We start from the raw sequence: 20874 nt of genomic DNA, 5'->3' as shown, positions 1-20874 counted from the left end.
TCGTCGCCAGTATCCGCTGCCGCCATCCCAGTAGTCCGTCCCCACTTGCAAGCTCGTCGGGAACGCCAGAGAGCATGGTGTAGGAGCTCCTGCAGCAGGGGCGCGCCTCGGCCGCGATAGCATGCGTGGCCCCATGGTCAGCCTCGAGGCCGAGGGCCAGGTCGACCGCCTCCTCTGCGCGTAGGCGGACAAGCAGGGAAGCGCGGCCTAGGAGGAGGACGCTGAGCAGGGAGGCGCGACCTAGGAGGAGGAATCTGAGCACGGCCGCCGGCGACGGGGAGGTGCTCGAGGCGTCGCGGGGTCGCAATTTCTCATTCAGCGGACCGCACGGAGCTGCTCTTCCATCGGTTGGTCCATCTTCACTCCGGCGCGAGGCTCTTCACTACCCGCTCATTGCTGCAGGAAATTCTTCCTCCACAGTTCCGTCCAATCCACGATATTGAAGTATTGATGTACAGAGTAATTGGTAGTTTGGTACAGAGCACGGTGTTCATGCGATGCAATTTTATTTTCCTCTCCTGTACTGTATATGGTAGCTACCAGTTTCACATGACGGTGAAGATGAGAAGGTTTTGACAATCCTATTCATATATATTTTATTTTGGATGTCATCGTTTACTTCAAGCAATCAAGGCAATACTTCTGCAAAAATCCTTTTGTGCGCTATTTTGCAAATCTTACTTTTCAATATACAGTAGCATATTTTAGAGCTTAGAGCCTGCCCATTTAAAGCAACCTCGCTGATTAACAATCGAATGATTAATTCCTAAAATTAAGGTGATCGATCAATTAACGGTTAGTGAGATGTCTTGTGATATTGTTTACACTTTTTTTAAAGCCGTAAAAACTTTAACTTAGAAGCCAAAAGCTATATTTAATTCTAAACAACACTCCAAAATATTCCGATACAAAAAGTGTTCAAAATTATTTTAGCAAAAAAGAAAGATAAATTGAAGTATTTTGGGGTTATTAAACATGATAATTATGTAATGAAACTATTATAAATAGCAAATTCGTTTCAAATCTGCATATATTCAACATCTTCAGCACTCAGGACATTTCAGACATTTCACTCCTAAACCAACAGCAGCAGCCATAAAAAGCACTTCAACCAGACATCAAATCTCTGCTTCCAACAGCTGCTTCTCACAGCTACTTTTTCACAGCCCACCAGCACTGTTTGCTTCTCAAAAGCTGCAGCCCAAACAAACAGACCCTAAATCCTTAGATTTTGTTGGCAAGTGAATGTTGTCATTGGCCCTGTTATGGATTTTGCATTTCTATTGCCACTACTTGTACTGACATCTCGCTTCATTCTTGTTTAATTCGGTCCCGTTGGTACTCGAACCCGGGTGGGCTGGCTGTGCACTCGCAAGCCTTGCCACTGAGCTAGCACTCAGTTCTCAGATTAAGCAATGCCTCGTTATACTTAATTTAAATGTTATGGCACTTCATACAAGCCATACAATTAATTGTTGCATTGACCTTCTACGTTGTCGAAGTCACTATCTGAGCATGCTTAAATCAATCATACATTATTTTCCTAATTGTATCCAATCCAACATGCACATGTTTTGACTGTATTTGGCTATTTGCTAGATTTCTTAAATGCGGTGACACGGCTTCGTTATTGGGCACATGATGTCTAGTTGCTTGGTTCATTGTATACATCATCGCCATGATCTACTCCCTCCGGTCCTTTTTAATTGACTCGAATTTAGTACAAAGTTGTACTAAATCCGAGTCAATTAAAAGAGACCGGAGGGAGTAGTTTGGTTTGTTCTAAGAGGCATGTGGCTTAACTGGTTTCTTTGTTATATCTGCCCATGGTTCTTTCAAAATTATGTCAACAGTGCTGTTTGTTTGCCGTGTATTGTATTGCATTTTAACTTGTTTTGTCTTAGTTTCAGCCTGCAAACAAAGCTGTAATGTCGTAGGGACAACCCATTTATCAAGTGTTGCGGTCATTTCACGAGCAACGATGACGGTGGCACGTGCTCTCATTGGTCCACTGAGTCCAGTACACCAACCGTTCCAGAAGAAATAGATGTACGAGGCTCTATTTTGGATTGCTTGCTATGTTATATCAGCTCAATGATGCTCTTGAAATTGGAGGTCTTTTATTGCATCATATGATGTTGTAACTTGTTTTATCTAAATTTCAGGCTTCAAATAAAGCTACAAAGCCAGAAGCAAGGGCCAATGCCTCAAGTATTGATGTTTCACAAAGCAGCAGTGAGAGTGCATATTGCTCGCATAGGCCCATGGTATCTATTGCTCAACTTAATCCGGCACAAAGAGATTTGGGGGATGCACTCCAAGAGGCAGTTGATATATTTGGGCGGGAAAACAAAGATGCTGATGAAATAATTGCCAACACACGCCAAGAGATACATGAATTGAAAAATAGGCAAACTTTGACAGAAAATGTTCTAAAGAATCTCCTATGCACTTGTCATGGTAAGCCAGTTGTGATGTGTCTGGGAATTGAAGGTGTCTAAATAAACTTTGATTCTGTTGTTCACCAAGTGGACTGCGATGCCAATGTCGTAATTAATTACTGCTCAAAATTTCGTTCAAAATTTCCTGGTCTGTAATAATTGCAAATTTTGTTGTTGTACTAAAATTAGATATGTTCCATGTGGCTGCTGTATTTGGTGTGAAATAATATAATGATGTGTACTTCAATTAAACCATAAATCGGCTGCATGCTGAAAATTTGAATACGAGCGCACGTGTGAACTGTTTTTACGCTCGTAATGCAATAAAGGCTGTTTCTTCGAAGACTATGAACATGGTAGCCCATTAATAATACCTTAATAATTATGCCTGCTAGCAAGATAGACGGTCCTTATTATAGTCGTGCATGCCAACTTGTATGATTAAAAGTAGTTCGTACACATTAAATCTACCATCTCGCATTTTTCTTTGTAATAACTTTTCTTTTTACACAACTCAAAACTTGTCATGCTAATATGAAATTCGAGATGGCAAAACATGGGAAAGATAAAGATATCTCTTTCTGCGAAATGCTGGGTTTTGAAGCCCAAGTCCAAGTCTTTCTCTGCTCAAGTTTTGGAGGAACAACTCCAAGTAGAACGAGTTGCAACAGCTATGCTAAGAACAAAAGTTAACATGTTGAGATCGAGATTAGAAGCATGTGATGCCCTATTGCACGAGGCCAATCAAGTTCGTTATAATCTCCCAAAGACTTAGAAAATGCCATAGATAATTGGAGATGAACACTACATAGTGAGTACATTGGTCTTGTGAAATGTTTCCTTAGAATAAGGCACCGTTCCTACTTTTGTTGGTGGATGCATTTATCTGCGGTTGGGATCAACTTGGTAGTTGTTCCTGTGGATGTTATATAAATTAATTGCATAGCCTTTTTCAATCAGTTCGAACTTAAATGGTATCATAGCCTTGGTCTCAAGTTTGAATTGTCGAACGCGTGGTTTAATTTAATCTCAGTCGGGCGGCAAAATCTCCCACCAATCCTGAAATATTTCAAACGCATTTTTGATTGGGATTAAGAAGATAGGGACATAGATCCAAAGTGCCCCCACGTTCACAGGGCACATCAAACTTGAGATTAAATTATGCGTTCTAGTTCTATACAAAACCCAGTAGGAGGTTGAGCGGCAGCGGCTAGGGTTTAGTGTGGGAGGAGATGATATGCGTACGCTCCTGTTTATATAGGTCGGAGGCACACGACGGCCGCTACACGCGTGGCATCGCCATTCGCAGAGGTAGGTGACGACGCGTGCCACCCGAGGCATCGCCATTTTACGCGACCGCAGACTGCCGAAGCGGCGCCGCTGAGAAGACGCATCGACGCTGGGTCACCCGACGAAACGTTCGCCAGACGCGAGCGGACACTTTACGCGTCCACGCAGCGTCCGCGCGACGGATCCGAGACACATATTTGGGCATGTTTGCGTCGCTGCGAACGGCCCAGTCACTATGCGTCGTCCCGCTGGAGTTTGTACCAGATACATTTTTGGCCCGGACAGATGCGCTCGGAACCGAAATCATCTTCTGTTCCCTTCTCTATTTCTTCAGGTTCGAGAGAACACAACAGCTCTTCAGCTCAGCAGAAATTAATCGGGTCACGCTGTTGCTTTCCTTGCCGTTGGATTGAAACGAATGGTGGATGGGAAGCCTCAGGTCACGTTGTGCCCTGTGAACGTGGGGGCACTGGATCTCTGTCCAGAAGATAGATCATGATCATGGTAGTGACCTATATTCAACGTGATGATGATTTGATTTTGCACTCGGCCTTGAACAGAGGTACTAGTACGGTGTCACAATTTTTTATCATTATACTTGGACGGTGGCCAAATTCAAAATCTCATAGCGGCAAAACTTGCCGCCCACAAAATACAAAAATTTCACACGCTTCCAAATTCCTATTCTACCCCTGTGGAGATGGCAGCAAAGTCGGTTGGTGGGGGGGTCTGCCCGTCATTTTTTGGATCACCACCTCCCTAGCCCAGGAAACCCTCCCAAAAAAAATACATTTCCTTCAGACCACCCACCGGAACTTCCCAAGTCCCTCTCTCCCACCTCCACGACCACCGCACCGGAACATCCCCGCCGGACTTCCCTGGCCTACCCGAGCCCTCGCGATCCTCGTCATCCGGCTGCCTGCCGGAGCCGCTTCATCGACGCCGTCATCAACCGGACCGGATCATCCCCGCCGAACCTCGAAACCATATGCTCATCCAGCAGTCTACCGCAGTCGCTTCAGCTGCGGTATCGTCCACCCCACCGGAGCCTCTTCTACTGTCGCTTTTCTATTGCTTGCCTGCAAGTTCTTGTTTAATCTTGGGGGAACCTGTTTGTGCTAACGACGCGCTGTTACGTTTTTACAGATGAGATGAGTAACCATGAAGTGTAATGGCCGTCTCTCCAACCCCAAGTAGCACATGTAGCGTACTTCATCACCGGATCTATCAACCCCAGGAAGATCTGCTGTGACTCCCACAGAGTGCTTCTCCTAATGTAAGTCCCTTGTTTTAGCGCCATGTTCTGGGTTCAGATGCTTGTTTGTCTGAAGCTCTTTTAGTTCATTCCTAGCTATGACCGTAACACGTTGCTATTTTCTACTTCATTGCTAACTTTAAGCGATTGAACATTTTGGTTTGCATTCCCTGCTCTGTAGATGTAGCCATCATAACTTCTATCTTGCTCAGTCGTTGTTACAAAAATTATAGGTATTATAGTAACATCCTGCTATTACTTAGTTCATGGCCAATTTTAAGTAAATGCATATGTTGGTTCGCATTCCCTGCTCTATAGCTTTTGGCATCGTAACTTCTATATTTGGTTTACATTCCCTGCTCTGTAGATCTAGCCATCATAACTTTATCTTGTTCAGTCGTTGTTACAAAAATTATGGCCTGCTACTATGTTGTTTGTGCCAATTTTTTACTCCATGAACATGTTGGCTTGCATTCCCTGTACTACAGGTGATGCCATTTTTTGTATCTAGTTCATTGTAAGCTAACAAAGTAAGGACTTAGTTTGGCATGCTATCACTCTGCTATCTAGCATGTAGTACAAATAAACTAGTCATACTACTAGATAATAATTTTGCGTGCCATCTTGTTCTTCAAAAGCTGCATTATTGACTTGTTTCTCTGACTTGGCATGACGCTCACATATGGAAAGCTGAACATATTGGTTTGCATTCCCTCTTATACAAGTTCACAGGTGATCCCACTATATTCTGTATCTGGTCCATCCTAAGCTCCAGCATTAACTATCCTCTATGTGTTGCTCATTACAAGTTTATATCCCGAAACATCTTGATTTGCATCCCCTTCACTATAAGTTCAGGAGTATTATTTAGTTCACGGCCAAAATGAAGTAATTGCACTTGGCACATGTTGGTTCACATTCCCTCCTCTTTAGCTTTTGCCATCGTAACTTCTATTTTTGGTTTACATTCCCTGCTCTGTAGATGTAGCCATCATAACTTCATCTTGCTCGATCGTTGTTACAAAATTTATAGCCTCGCTACTATGTTGTTCATGCCAATTTTGTACTCCCCGAACATGTTGGTTTGCATGGGACTCGACAATAGTAAGTCTCATTGTTTCAATCTAACATGCTCTGTTATATTGGCTGTTGGTATGCGGCATGCACTCTTTGTTTGCTTATTGTGCGCATTACAATGATCTTGTTATAACGACGAAATGATGAGTTCCAAATTCTTTGGCAAACAATATTGTAGTGTCTTTGCCTTTCCATTGTTGCTGTCTTAACTTGTAATGTCTTTGTTTCGGATATAGGTGCTGCATGGACAACTTAAAAGATTGCCGGATCCCTTCATTGTATTGCTAGGTTTAATTACCATTCAATTTCTCTGGGTTCTGTAATATTTTTTCAATGCCTTGCAGCTGATGTAATATTTAGTTAGTTTTTATAGTTCTTTCACGCATTTTTTCTTTGGTGCTTGTGGTAAGTGAGGCTATCCGACAGAAATCAATGCTGCGTAAATATTCTCGCATCTAAATCACGAATTCCCATCCCTTAAACGGCCCAATTAAGCGAAATCACATATGTGCCGGCCCGCAAAATCCTAAAGCGCCTATTATGCCGGCATATAAACAAGCAACTAAACGGGGTGGCCCACTTACTTATTGGGCCAGCCCACTTGATTTACTGTGGACCCCACACTTTTATTGGGCCGGCCCACTTGCTTTAAGGTGGACCCCACCCCCTACTGGGCCGGCCCACTAACTAGTTGGGCCAGCCCAATTGCTTTTGTGGTGGCCCCCACATACTAAATGGGCCGGCCCTTTCTGACGAAAGTGGGACCCACAGTGTTTTGGCCCGGCCCACTATCTTGTTGGGCGGCCCACTTGCTATATGGTGGACCCCACATACTAAATGGGCGGCCCTTTAACTGGAAAGTGGGACCCACCTGTGTTTTGAGCTCGGCCCACTAGCGTGTTGGGCCGGCCCACTTGCTATATGGTGGACCCCACATACTAAATGGGCCGGCCCTTTAACAGGAAAGTGGGACCCACCAGTGTTTTGGCCCGGCCCACTATCTTGTTGGGCCGGCCCACTTGCTATATGGTGGACCCCACATACTAAATGGGCCAGCCTTTAACTGGAAAGTGGGACCCACCTGTGTTTTTGGCCCGGCCCACTATCTTGTTGGGCCGGCCCACTTGCTATATGGTGGACCCCACATACTAAATGGGCTGGCCCTTTAACAGGAAAGTGGGACCCACCGGTGCTTTTGGCCCGGCCCACTGGCTTGTTGGGCCAGCCCATTTGATCAAATGTGGACCCCACGTACTAAATGGGCCGACCCGATAGCAGGAAAGTGGGACCCACATGCTAATTGGGCCGGCCCAATAACTTCTTGGGCCGGCCCAGTTGCTTTAATGTGGACCCCACTTTGTAAATGGGCCGGCCCGATACCAGGAAAGTGGGTCCCACATGTCTTGTGGGCCGGCCCTTTTGCCTGTTGACCGGTCAAACGAGTGCATTCGGCCCGGCCCACATACTTAGTGGGCCGGCCCATTAAAGTTTTGACCAGTCAACCTTAGAGGTTAGGCCCGGCCCACGTAACTAATTGACCAGCCCAGCTATATAGTTGACCGGTCAAACTAAGTCAGCTGGCCCGGCCCGCAAACTTAATGGGCCGGCCCGCTTAAGACGTGGCAGGCCTCGTGTGGGCCTACCATCTACCACGGGGTTTCAGCCGGTTAACGCCGTTAATCGCGATTAACGGCGTCTGCCACGTGTCAGTTTGCATGACGTCAGCAGTTAACGGGCTCCCGGAAACACTTGGGCAACGGTCCGATTTTCCGTGGCGGAAGGGCGCCCAAGCGCGACGGACCGAAAAAATCGTCGTAGGACTTTGCCTGACGCAGTTTCCACAACAGAACCCATATCGTCGGGTTAGGCCCATAGGCGACGAAAAATACCCCTTAGCGGACGATTTTGAGACGTTGTCTATCAGAACTTTTCTTGTAGTGGTTGGTTCCAGTTTTGTCAGCAAGAGAAAGAAAAAGGAATGCTGGAGAACGCTTATGGAGCATTTTGTTCTACCTCCGGATTACCGCAAAAAAGATGAATTCGGTAATGACGATCCGGAGGGACGTAAGAGGAGGAGGCTGGTCAAAGAGTTCGCTCTTCAGAAGATGGCCACAGCATTCCGCACATACAAGAAAAATTTAGCGGCTCAATATGTCGAGAAGGCGAAGACTCCGGATTTCACCGGACAGTATGAGAAGATTAAAGATGATTGGCCCGAATTTGTGAGGCAAAAGAAATCCGAGGAGTTCAAGGCCATATCGGATAAAAATAAGGCAAATGCGGCTAAGAAGCAGTACAATCATATTATGGGGCCAGGAGGATACCGCCTTTCTGAGCCTAAGTGGCAGAAGATGGAGGATGACCTGAGGGCACGAGGAATCCCTCTAGGTACGGAGGGATGGGACCCTAGGGCCAAAAGCTGGTGGTACGGGCATGGGGGAACGCTAGACCCGGTGACAGGGGAGTGTACCCACCGAGACACAAAGTTTAAACCCACCCAAGCCCTTATTGACGCAATGAGGGATGCTCAAGCGGGGAAGATCAAGTTCAACAGAGAGAATGACCAGCTGACAAGAGCCCTCGGGAATCCTGAACACGGAGGACGTGTATGAGGCAAAGGCGTCATTTCGTGGGAAGAAGGGTTTTCCCAGGAAGATGACCCCTACAGTTACAGAAGCCGTAAGAGAAAGGCGGATCGGCAAAAAGATGAGCTGGCGCGGTTGGCATCGGAATTCAGTGAGATGAGGAAAACCGTGGATGTACTAGTAAAACAAAGAGATGCAGCTCGGACGCAGCATGAAGATCATCCACCGGATCTCGGAAGCCAGCAGCGGAGAAGCAGCGTGGCTTCCACGGAGGCCCCACCGGCTGGTGCACATGCACCGACGATCGAAATTACTGCACCGGAGCCTCCGGCGATCGAAATTACTGCACCGGAGCCTCCTCGCTACCCCGTGGACGATGTAAAGGAGATGAAAGAATGTCATTTGTATTATCCAATCGGGAACATGTCCATGAAGGTAGCCATCGGCAGTGCTTTACCATGTGAACCTGGAGCACTCCACCACAACAACCCCATTCAAGATGGCTATGCTCGTGTCACGGTGGAGGACATAGTACAAGGGTTTGAGGACCTGGAGATTGACATTGCTACACCTGAAGGGGAGAGAAGACTTGGAGATGTCAAGCGCCAGTTCATTCTATGGCAAAAGAAGTTTATCAAGTTTCCAGGCGAGGCGCCAAGGCAACCAAGTCCACCCCCTACGGTGGTGGTGGCGGTGGCGGTGGTGGTGGTGGTGCTTCACCTACACCTCCTTCACGTCAGCTGACGTCGCCCCCCAATTCACCTCCGGCGGGTAAGCAGCCGCCGCCCCCCAGTCCGCCCCGGGCGGGTAAGCAGACGCCGCCCCCAATCCACCTCCGGCGAAGAAAGCGAAGCGATCTTTGGACTATTAACCCGGACCCTTATGTACCTAAGACCACAAAGGTACCGGAGCCATCACTGAAGCCTCTCCCCACGAGGCCTTGGGAACGTAGTGCCGAGGAAGTCGACGCGGCCGCGGCTGCTCACCATGAGAAATGGAGGGCGGAATGCAAGGCGAGAAGAGAGCCCGAGCCCATGCCAGTATATTCTGACAAGGAAAAGAAGTGGGCTAAGTCATTTTTGAGCACACCGTCCCAAGCCGCGAAGAATCTGCCACCGACTATGCACGTGAACTTCGTAGGCAGGCACTCATGTTGAAGGAGAAGAAAGAGCTGGCGGAGAAGCAGGAGAAAAAAGCCTTGGAGGAGGCCGAGAAAGAATTAGCAAGTAAAAAAAAGCGGGAAACGAGCAGTTGCCCAGCTCGGGGAACAAAGCAAACAATCAATCGCCCCGCTCATAGTGAAAGCCGCCGGTCCGGATGATGAACTAATGGACCCCACAATCATAGCAGCTGCGGCAGAACAGGGAATGACCGTAACGGGTGCCAGAGAACAAGCGGTCCTGATCGGTATGACTCTTCGTGAACTGTTAGGCCTTGATGAGGCGCCAGTGAAGGAGGTAGTAATTACATATGTGCCGAATGGGCCTCTCGTCGAGCCTGCGCAGGAAGAGGATCTACCTCCACAAATGACAAGTCTGCTGAAATGGTACAAGGGTTACATAAAAAATAAAAACGCCAAAGAATATATTTATGCGAAAGTTAGACATGAGCATCACTTCAAACATTAGTATGTAACAATTCATCTGAGTGAATTGTTCCAGCTTTTCAATCTGCGCGAGCTCGAAAAATCTATCATCAGATGCTACGTTCTGTAAGTGATTTATTTCTACCCCATCTCGTTCATATTGCCTGCACTATATATATGTCCTAACTATATTGTTGTGTACGCTATTATATATGCAGAATGAAGATTAAGGAATGCGAAGTAAGGAACATCCATGATGTTGGGTTCATTGACCCACACATCGTTAATGGATATGTGTTAGAGCATCACCCCGCCGACGTGGAGGAAGACCTGTGGCGGTTTCTTAAAAAGCAGGAACTCAAAAGTGATACTCTATTTCCTTACCATTTTGGGTGAGTGTTTCTGTCTTGAGCACATTCTCTTTTGTTTACTCCATGCATGGTATGTGGCCGGCTAATCGATGAGTTATGCATGACTGTGCATGTATCGTGTCCGCAGGTTCCACTGGATTCTGCTAGTAATTAAATTTGACACCTCCACATGTCTCGTCCACGACTCTCTGAATCTGGAAGCAAAGCTTTGGGGCGACATGAGAAGAATGCTGCAGAAGTAATTATTTTCATTCATTTGCGCTCTATATCGATCGGCCTATTTCGTTCATTTCCTAATATCAAGTAACTAATAACTCTCTTGTTCATTTAATTTTCTTTGCCTCGTAGGGTTTGGAGACGGTTCACAGATGAAATGGTCGGTCAATTCAAAAAAGAGCTACAATTCATGCGGTCAAAGGCTGCGACTGGGGATATTCAGCCACCGGGGACCAATCTATGTGGATACTATGTTTGTGAGATGATCGTAGATACACCTCTGAGCGGGTTCCGTGTGATAACAATGAGAAGAGGAATAACCTCCGGAAGATGCTTAGTCCAGAAGCTCGCTTCCGACCACTTCAAGAGGAATTAGTTGGATGGTTCACGAGGGAAGTCATCGATCCTAAAGGAGAACACTATGTAGAGGACGTAGAACTTCATATGCATTAAATTATGTATGGAAGCTTGTTCAAAATTGTATATGGCCATCCGATGATATTGAATATATATTGTATATTCCTCTTGAATTCTTTTTGGTTCTAATTTTAAATTTGTTTGAAACTGTACATTCATATGCATGTATGTAGTACCGTAGAATATGTGAAACTCCTTCAAAACTAAAATAAAACACAAAAGAAATAAAACAATACAAATTAAAAAGAAACCAGGTTTAGGGAGGGGGGGGGGGGGCTAAAACCCTAAACCTGCGGCGGCCTTTAGTCGCGGTTGTCAAGAAGAACCGCGACTAAAGGTCCTCCGCCTCGACGGCCGCCTGGCGCCCACGTGGACGGGCCTTTAGTCGCGGTTCGTAAGCAACCGCGACTAAAGGGGGGGGGCTTTAGTCGCGCTTATTTAATCCCGGTTGCGCAACCGGTATTAATGGAGGTTGCGAACCGCGACTAATGGACCCTTTTCCACCAGTGCTTCACATCCACTACATATTGCTACTACAAATAATTGATGTTTGGGGGAAGACATGAGCACTTCGTCGAATGAGGTCGCCATCCTTCGAGTGGTCATCGTCTTGAATACATGGACTCCACCAGTGGTGCAGCAACCATCGCCATTCTCATGCCCAAGATCGGCAACAAAGCCAACGTCAATGCCAGACGGCCTGGATGGAGCGTAGAGTCACCAGATCGTTGTAGTTGTAAAGTACGCCTCTCTTGAAATCGTGTTTCTGTCAAACAATAACTTGCTTCCGGTACAACTATTTTTACCATCAAATATATAGATGCTTGCATTGATCATCGGATGTTAGCATCAATGTACGGACATCAAGGCAAAAACGGAGGTGCGAGGCTGCCGTGGCATACTAGCATAGCCAACATTACGTTCGATATGCCTGAAGGTGTATGGTTGTAGTTAGACATTGCCCTTGCATTGTACGAAGCATGCTACACTATCTGCAAGTGCGTTGATCTTGTCCCCAACAATGACGGGGAGAAACAGATATCAGAAGCAAAGAAGCATGAGTGACAAACAACAGAAGCATGTATGAGAAGCCAAAGAAAACGAATGTATGAGAAGCCAAAGAAAAAGCATGTATGAGAAGCCAAAGAAGAATGTAAGTACGTGGTTGACACGGTTGTCGAGCTCGATCTGTCAGACGAGGCTGCACCACCCTTGTCTCTTGACAATCACTTGTCGAAGAATGCACCACATGTCGACATCGTGAGACCACACGACCTCACCAACATGGATGACATGGTTCATGGCGTCTCAACATTCGCCATGCCCGGAATCGGCACCACAACCACCAATACACGCCTAACGTCCATATATAACGGAGATTGTCTGTTATACAAAAAAGGATAATGTCATAAACATAGGAGCATGGTAGGCTTACAGCGAGTAAAATTTAAGTACAATATAAGCATATACTGGAAGGAAGCAATCTGTACATGGAAATATGCTTCTACTACGATGAAACACAGAAAGAATCTATGGTGCAATACATTCCTGCTAGTAGGTATGTTCTGGGAAGAAAATTGAAGCAAGCAATATATGTGACTCAAATATATGACATGACAACGTGTAGGTATATGGATCGGGCAGAAAATTGGGAAGCATGATAATATAGAAACATCAATCTATGTGTACGAAGCATATTATAATCCATGCAGAAGCACACAAATTTGAAATGTATAATAAAACAATGGTCCCCGCCAATTATAGAAAAATATGAATAAACTTCATCATCACGGTGCACAATCCTTCACACACGAAGCATGATCAAACAGTACTTGAAAACATAGAAATACCAGTCGTGGTCGAGGTGGAAGCAGCCTTTGCCGCTGATCTTCGGCTGGAATGAGGCGCCTGCATCGGCCGCTAGTCAATGATGCCGGCACAGCCGCTCCCTGGTCGTCGACGTGCGAGAAAAGACATTTGTGGTCGCCGATGCTCGACCTGGATCTACGGGAGGAGGAGAGTGGGGGTCGACGGGGGGGGGGGGGGGGGGGCTCGCATCTTCATCATTTAATTTCTGATGTTCCATGCTTGTTTTATGACAATACCTACATGTTTTGCTCGCACTTTATAATGTTTTTATGCGTTTTCCGGAACTAACCTATTGATGAGATGCCGAAGAGCCAGTTGCTGTTTTTTGCTGTTTTTGGTTTCAGAAATCCTACAAAGGAAATATTCTCGGAATCGGACGAAATCAACGCCCAATATCTTATTTTTCCCGGAAGCTTCCAGAGCACCGAAGAGGGACCAGAGGAGAGCCAGGAGGGCCCCACCCCACAGGGCGGCGCGGCCAAGGGGGGGCGCCCCCCTAGTGTATGGGTCCCCAGGACCCCTCCGAGGCTGCCCTTCCGCCTACTTAAAGCCTCCGTCGCGAAAACCCTAAACCAATAAGCCGCGATACGGAAAACCTTCCAGAGCCGCCGCCATCGCGAAGCCAAGATTCGGGGGACAGAAGTCTCTGTTCCGGCACGCTGTCGGGACGGGGAAGTGCCCCCGGAAGTCATCTCCATCGACACCACCGCCATCTTCATCGCCATCGCTGCTCCCATGATGAGGAGGGAGTAGTTATCCCCCGAGGCTGAGGGCTCTACCGTAGCTATGTGGTTCATCTCTCTCTTTGTGATATAGTTGAATATCATCTATGTGCTACTCTAGTGATGTTATTAAAGTAGTCTATTCCTCCTCCATGATGTAATGTTGACAGTGTGTGCATCATGTAGTACTTGGTATAAGCTATGATTGTGATCTCTTGTAGATTATGAAGTTAACTATTACTATGATAGTATTGATGTGATCTATTCCCCCTTTCATAGCCTGACGGTGACGGTGTGCATGCTATGTTAGTACTCGGTTTAAATTGCAATGGTCTATCATGCACTCTAAAGGTTACTTAAATATGAACTCTGGATGTTGTGGAGCTTGTTAACTCCGGCTTGAGGGAGCTCTTGTAGCCCTACACAATGAATGGTGTTTGTTATCCAACAAGAGAGTGTAGAGTAGTTTCAGTTATGTGATCAATGTTGAGAGTGTCCACTAGTGAAAGTATGATCCCTAGGCCTTGTTTCCAAACATCGAATCTCCGTTTATTTACTGCTTTGCTGCATGTTTACTCGCTGCCATATTTATTTCAGATTGCTATTACCACTCATATTCATCCATATTACTTGTATTTCACTATCTCTTCGCCGAACTAGTGCACCTATACATCTGACAAGTTTATTAGGTGTGTTGGGGACACAAGAGACTTCTTGTATCGTAATTGCAGGGTTGCTTGAGAGGGATATCTTTGACCTCTTCCTCCCTGAGTTCGATAAACCTTGGGTGATTCACTTAAGGGAAACTTGCTGCTGTTCTACAAACCTCTGCTCTTGGAGGCCCAACACTGTCTACAGGAAAAGAAGTGTGAGTAGACATCAGATGCCTATTCCACTCAGTTTTCTGAAATTTTTCAACAAACATTATAAAATTTGATTTGGTGGCATATAGTTGAGGGAAACTACTATAGGAACTTGGTAGAGTACTAAACATGCATCAAAACTAATTCTTACAACTTAGAACAAGCATGCAAGCTCACTAAACATGTTACCTACATCAGTAAAATATTCAAGATATACTCAACCAAACAAAATTCTACTTGGATAATCGGAGGAGTCACATACCGGAGAGCAAATGTGCCAAATTTCAGACAGAAATCTGGGCTGATGATGGCGTGTAACTCACACGTTCGTTGGGAACCCCAAGAGGAAGGTATGATGCGCACAGCAGCAAGTTTTCCCTCAGAAAGAAACCAAGGTTTATCAAACCAGGAGGAGCCAAGAAGCACGTTGAAGGTTGATGGCGGCGGGATGTAGTGCGGCGCAACACCAGGGATTCCGGCGCCAACGTGGAACCTGCACAACACAACCAAAGTACTTTGCCCCAACGAAACAGTGAGGTTGTCAATCTCACCGGCTTGCTGTAACAAAGGATTAACCGTATTGTGTGGAAGATGATTGTTTGCAGAAAACAGTAGAACAAGTATTGCAGTAGATTGTATTTCAGTAAAGAGAATTGGACCGGGGTCCACAGTTCACTAGAGGTGTCTCTCCCATAAGACAAGCAGCATGTTGGGTGAACAAATTACAGTTGGGCAATTGACAAATAAAGAGAGCATGACCATGCACATACATATCATGATGAGTATAGTGAGATTTAATTGGGCATTACGACAAAGTACATAGACCGCCATCCAACTGCATCTATGCCTAAAAAGTCCACCTTCAGGTTATCATCCGAACCCCTTCCAGTATTAAGTTGCAAAGCAACAGACAATTGCATTAAGTATGGTGCGTAATGTAATCAACAACTACATCCTTAGACATAGCATCAATGTTTTATCCCTAGTGGCAACAGCACAACACAACCTTAGAACTTTCTCACATCCCTGTGTCAATGCAGGCATGAACCCACTATCGAGCATAAGTACTCCCTCTTGGAGTTACAAGCATCTACTTGGCCAGAGCATCTACTAGTAACGGAGAGCATGCAAGATCATAAACAACACATAGATATAACTTTGATAATCAACATAACAAGTATTCTCTATTCATCGGATCCCAACAAACGCAACATATAGAATTACAGATAGATGATCTTGATCATGTTAGGCAGCTCACAAGATCCGACAATGATAGCACAATGGGGAGAAGACAACCATCTAGCTACTGCTATGGACCCATAGTCCAGGGGTAGACTACTCACACATCACACCGGAGGCGACCATGGCGGTGTAGAGTCCTCCGGGAGATGATTCCCCTCTCCGGCAGGGTGCCGGAGGCGATCTCCTGGATCCCCCGAGATGGGATCGGCGGCGGCGGCGTCTCTGGAAGGTTTTCCGTATCGTGGCTCTCGGTACTGGGGGTTTCGTCACGGAGGCTATTTGTAGGCGGAAGGGCAGGTCAAGAGGCGGCACGGGGGCCCCACACCATAGGGCCGCGCGGCCAAGGGGGGGCGCGCCGCCCTAGGGTGTGGCCCCCTCGTCGCCCCTCTTCGTCTCTCCTTCGGACTTCTGGAAGCTTCGTGGAAAAATAGGCCCCTGGGCTTTGATTTCGTCCAATTCCGAGAATATTTCCTTACTAGGATTTCTGAAACCAAAAACAGCAGAAAACAAAGAATCGGCACTTCGGCATCTTGTTAATAGGTTAGTTCCAGAAAATGCACGAATATGACATAAAGTGTGCATAAAACATGTAGATAACATCAATAATGTGGCATGGAACATAAGAAATTATCGATACGTCGGAGACGTATCAGCATCCCCAAGCTTAGTTCTGCTCGTCCCGAGCAGGTAAAACGATAACACAGATAATTTCTGGAGTGACATGCCATCATAATCTTGATCATACTATTTGTAAAGCATATGTAGTGAATGCAGCGATCAAAACAATGTATATGACATGAGTAAACAAGTGAATCATAAAGCAAAGACTTTTCATGAATAGCACTTCAAGACAAGCATTAATAAGTATTGCATAAGAGTTAACTCATAAAGCAATAATTCAAAGAAAAGGCATTGAAACAACACAAAAGAAGATTAAGTTTCAGCGGTTGCTTTCAACTTGTAACATGTATATCTCATGGATATTGTCAACATAGAGTAATATAATAAGTGCAATAAGCAAGTATGTAGGAATCAATGCATAGTTCACACAAGTGTTTGCTTCTTGAGGTGGAGAGAAATAGGTGAACTGACTCAACATTGAAAGTAAAAGAATGGTCCTCCATAGAGGAAAAGTATCGATTGCTATATTTGTGCTAGAGCTTTGATTTTGAAAACATGAAACAATTTTGTCAACGGTAGTAATAAAGCATATGCATCATGTAAATTATATCTTATAAGTTGCAAGCCTCATGCATAGTGTACTAATAGTGCCCGCACCTTGTCCTAATTAGCTTGGACTACCGGATCATCACAATGCATTGTTTTTACCAAGTGTCACAAAGGGGTACCTCTATGCCGCCTGTACAAAGGTCTAAGGAGAAAGCTCGCATTGGATTTATCGCTATTGATTATTCTTCAACTTAGACATCCATACCGGGACAACATAGACAACAGATAATGGACTCCTCTTTTATGCATAAGCATATAACAACAATTAATAATTTTCTCATTTGAGATTTGAGGATTGTTGTCCAAAACTGAAACTTCCACCATGGATCATGGCTTTAGTTAGCGGCCCAATGTTCTTCTCTAACATATGCATGCTTAACCATAAGGTGGTAGATCTCTCTTACTTCAGACAAGACGGACATGCATAGCAACTCACATGAAATTCAACAATGAATAGTTGATGGCGTCCCCAGTGAACACGGTTATCGCACAACAAGCAACTTAATAAGAGATAAAGTGCATAATTACAAATTCAGTACCACAATAGTTTTTAAGCTATTTGTCCCATGAGCTATATATTGCAAAGGTGAATGATGGAATTTTAAAGGTAGCACTCAAGCAATTTACTTTGGAATGGCGGAGAAATACCATGTAGTAGGTAGGTATGGTGGACACAAATGGCATAGTGGTTGGCTCAAGTATTTTGGATGTATGAGAAGTATTCCCTCTCGATACAAGGTTTAGGCTAGCAAGGCTTTTTTGAAACAAACACAAGGATGAACCGGTGCAGCAAAACTCACATAAAAGACATATTGTAAACATTATAAGACTCTACACCGTCTTCCTTGTTGTTCAAACTCAATACTAGAAATTATCTAGACCTTAGAGAAACCAAATATGCAAACCAAATTTTAGCATGCTCTATGTATTTCTTCATTAATGGGTGCAAAGCATATGATGCAAGAGCTTAATCATGAGCACAACAATTGCCAAGTATCACATTACCCAAGACATTTATAGCAATTACTACATGTATCATTTTCCAATTCCAACCATATAACAATTTAACGAAGGAGAAACTTCGCCATGAATACTATGAGTAGAAACCAAGGACATACTTGTCCATATGCTACAGCGGAGCGTGTCTCTCTCCCATAAAGTGAATGCTAGGATCCATTTTATTCAAACAAAACAAAAAAAAAACAAACCGACGCTCCAAGAAAAAGCACATAAGATGTGATGGAATAAAAATATAGTTTCAGGGGAGGAACCTGATAATGTTGTCGATGAAGAAGGGGATGCCTTGGGCATCCCCAAGCTTAGACGCTTGAGTCTTCTTGATATATGCAGGGGTGAACCACCGGGGCATCCCCAAGCTGTTATCACCAGATTTTGGCCAAATCAGGGGGTGGGCCGTAAGAGAGATGGGCTTGGAAGATTACACGTGGATTATCTCTGAAGCGGCCTTGTGTGAAGAATTTGGGCTAGATTGCCCGTGTATCTTTAATTATGGTAGATTTCATCTTAGATTGGAAGTAGAGTTTTACCCGTGCACGGTTAGGTGCACGCCTGAATTAGAAAGTCCCTTGGACTATAAATATGTATCTAGGGTTTATGGAATAAACAACAACACACGTTCAACCAAACAAACCAATCTCGGCGCATCGCCAACTCCTTCGTCTCGAGGGTTTCTATCCGGTAAGCGACATGCTGCCTAGATCGCATCTTGCGATCTAGGCAGCACAAGCTCCACGTTGTTCATGCGTTGCTCGTACTGAAGCCTTGTTGATGGCGAGCAACATAGTTATCATAGATTTGTTAGGGTTAGCATAGTTCTTCGTGCAACATGCTAGCGTAGTGCAACCCTTGCATATCTAGCCGCCCTCACACCTATCTTAGGTGTGGGGGCGGCACCCCGCTTGATCATTATTTGGTAGATCTGATCCGTTATGATTGCTCCTTGTTCTACAAGGATTAGTTTAATATCTGCAATAGTTAGGCCTTACAAAGGGTTGGAGGATCCAGCGGTACGTAGGGTGTCGTTCGCTAGTCCTAGACAGGATGTTCCGGGGATCAACCTCGTGTTGGTTTTTAGGCCCTATCTAGGATCGGCTTACGATCACCGTGCGTGGCCGCGAGGCCCAATCGTGAGTAGGATGATCCGATTATGCGGTGAAAACCCTAAATCGTCGTAGATCTAATTAGCTTTATCTTGATCAAGCAGGACCACCATATATTCGTTCACCCCGAACGAATCATGGGTGGATCGGCTCCTTGAGCCGATTCACAGGATAACCTGAGAGCCGATCGAGGCTCTTATTTAATGTTTACGTGTATGCCATGCAGGAAACTAAGCGAGGCATCCCCATCACCTTCCTGACCAGGTATAGGTCAGGTGGCACGCCCTTGCACTCAGCATCGGACGTGTGACCAGAAGTGCTTTGCGGGCCGTCGCTCAGAGGGACCTCAGCCAGCCGCAGCTCTAGGTTGTTCCCGGCTCTACAGTGTTGACCATCGCTGCCCGCCGGTGGGTTTTGGCAGTCAACACATTCTGGCACGCCCGGTGGGACAAGCTTCTACATCAACCGCATCGCCATCTACATCTGAGATGGCGGACGGCACGCCAGTCACCTACGAGGAGCTGCCCGACGAGCTCAAGAAGAGGTATGACGAGATCAAAGTCACCCTCGAAGCCGACCTCATCGGCTCTTTTCGCAGAACCCGTTCCCATGGCATCAGATGGAAGGGGTTCTCACCGCAAGGTGCACTCGATGGGATAGACCTCTCTGCCCCGTCGGAGGAACGCACCAGGTCCCTGCGGCAGGAGATCAACTACTTGGTGGCTCACTCGCTACACCGTCACTCTGAGAACCTGGTCAACACGTTGGAGCGTGTCGCTCTTCGCGTGATCCAGGAGATCATGAGGCACTAGTACTCGCCGTCAGGACCAGCCCTCGGGACGCATCAAGGGGAGTTGCCACTCCAGTCCCGTCCACCGCTGCCATATGCGTTGGCAGCACCAGAAGTGCCGGCTACACTGGCATTCGTCGTCTACAAGATTGGTGGTGACCCTAGTGACTACCAGTTCTTGCCCGAGGCGCCCAAGGAGATCCCTCAAGGGTACGCGTGCACGTATGTGCGGCATCGTGGCAACTGGGCACTCACAAACCCGCCCACAACGTCAGGGACTTCTGGGAAAACAGGAGGAACGTCGGCGACGAGCACTGAGAAGCGTACGTGGCTAACTAAGTACGCCACCCCGACGAACCTCCGAGCTCAGCTCCTGCAGCTTGGCTCGGAGCTGGAAAAGCAAGCATGGCTGGCTAAGTACGCCACCCCGGCGAATCTTCGTAGTTCAACTCTGCAGCCAGCACAATGATCAGATCGGTACCATCTTGAGAGACCAGTTCGGCATGGTGCCGAAAAGGAGGGCAATCGGCTATTCCAAGCCGTACCCCGACGACTACGAGATGATCCCGCTGCCACCTAAATATCGGCTCCCTGATTTCTCCAAATTCAGTGGATCAGATGGCTCCAGCTCCATCGAGCACGTCGGCCGATATTTGGCGCAACTAGGACCGGCTCGATGTCGGATCAGCTACGCGTGAGGCTCTTCTCACAGTCCCTCACGGGATCGGCTTTCGGATGGTATACCTCTTTGCCACCGAGACTCCATACGGACTTGGAAGCGATTGGAAGAGCAGTTCCATA

This window comes from Lolium perenne, chromosome 4 (assembly GCF_019359855.2).
Source record: "Lolium perenne isolate Kyuss_39 chromosome 4, Kyuss_2.0, whole genome shotgun sequence".
In the NCBI taxonomy this organism is placed as follows: domain Eukaryota; kingdom Viridiplantae; phylum Streptophyta; class Magnoliopsida; order Poales; family Poaceae; genus Lolium; species Lolium perenne.
The sequence above is the reverse complement of the archived record's forward strand: the minus strand, read 5'-3'. Positions refer to the sequence as shown.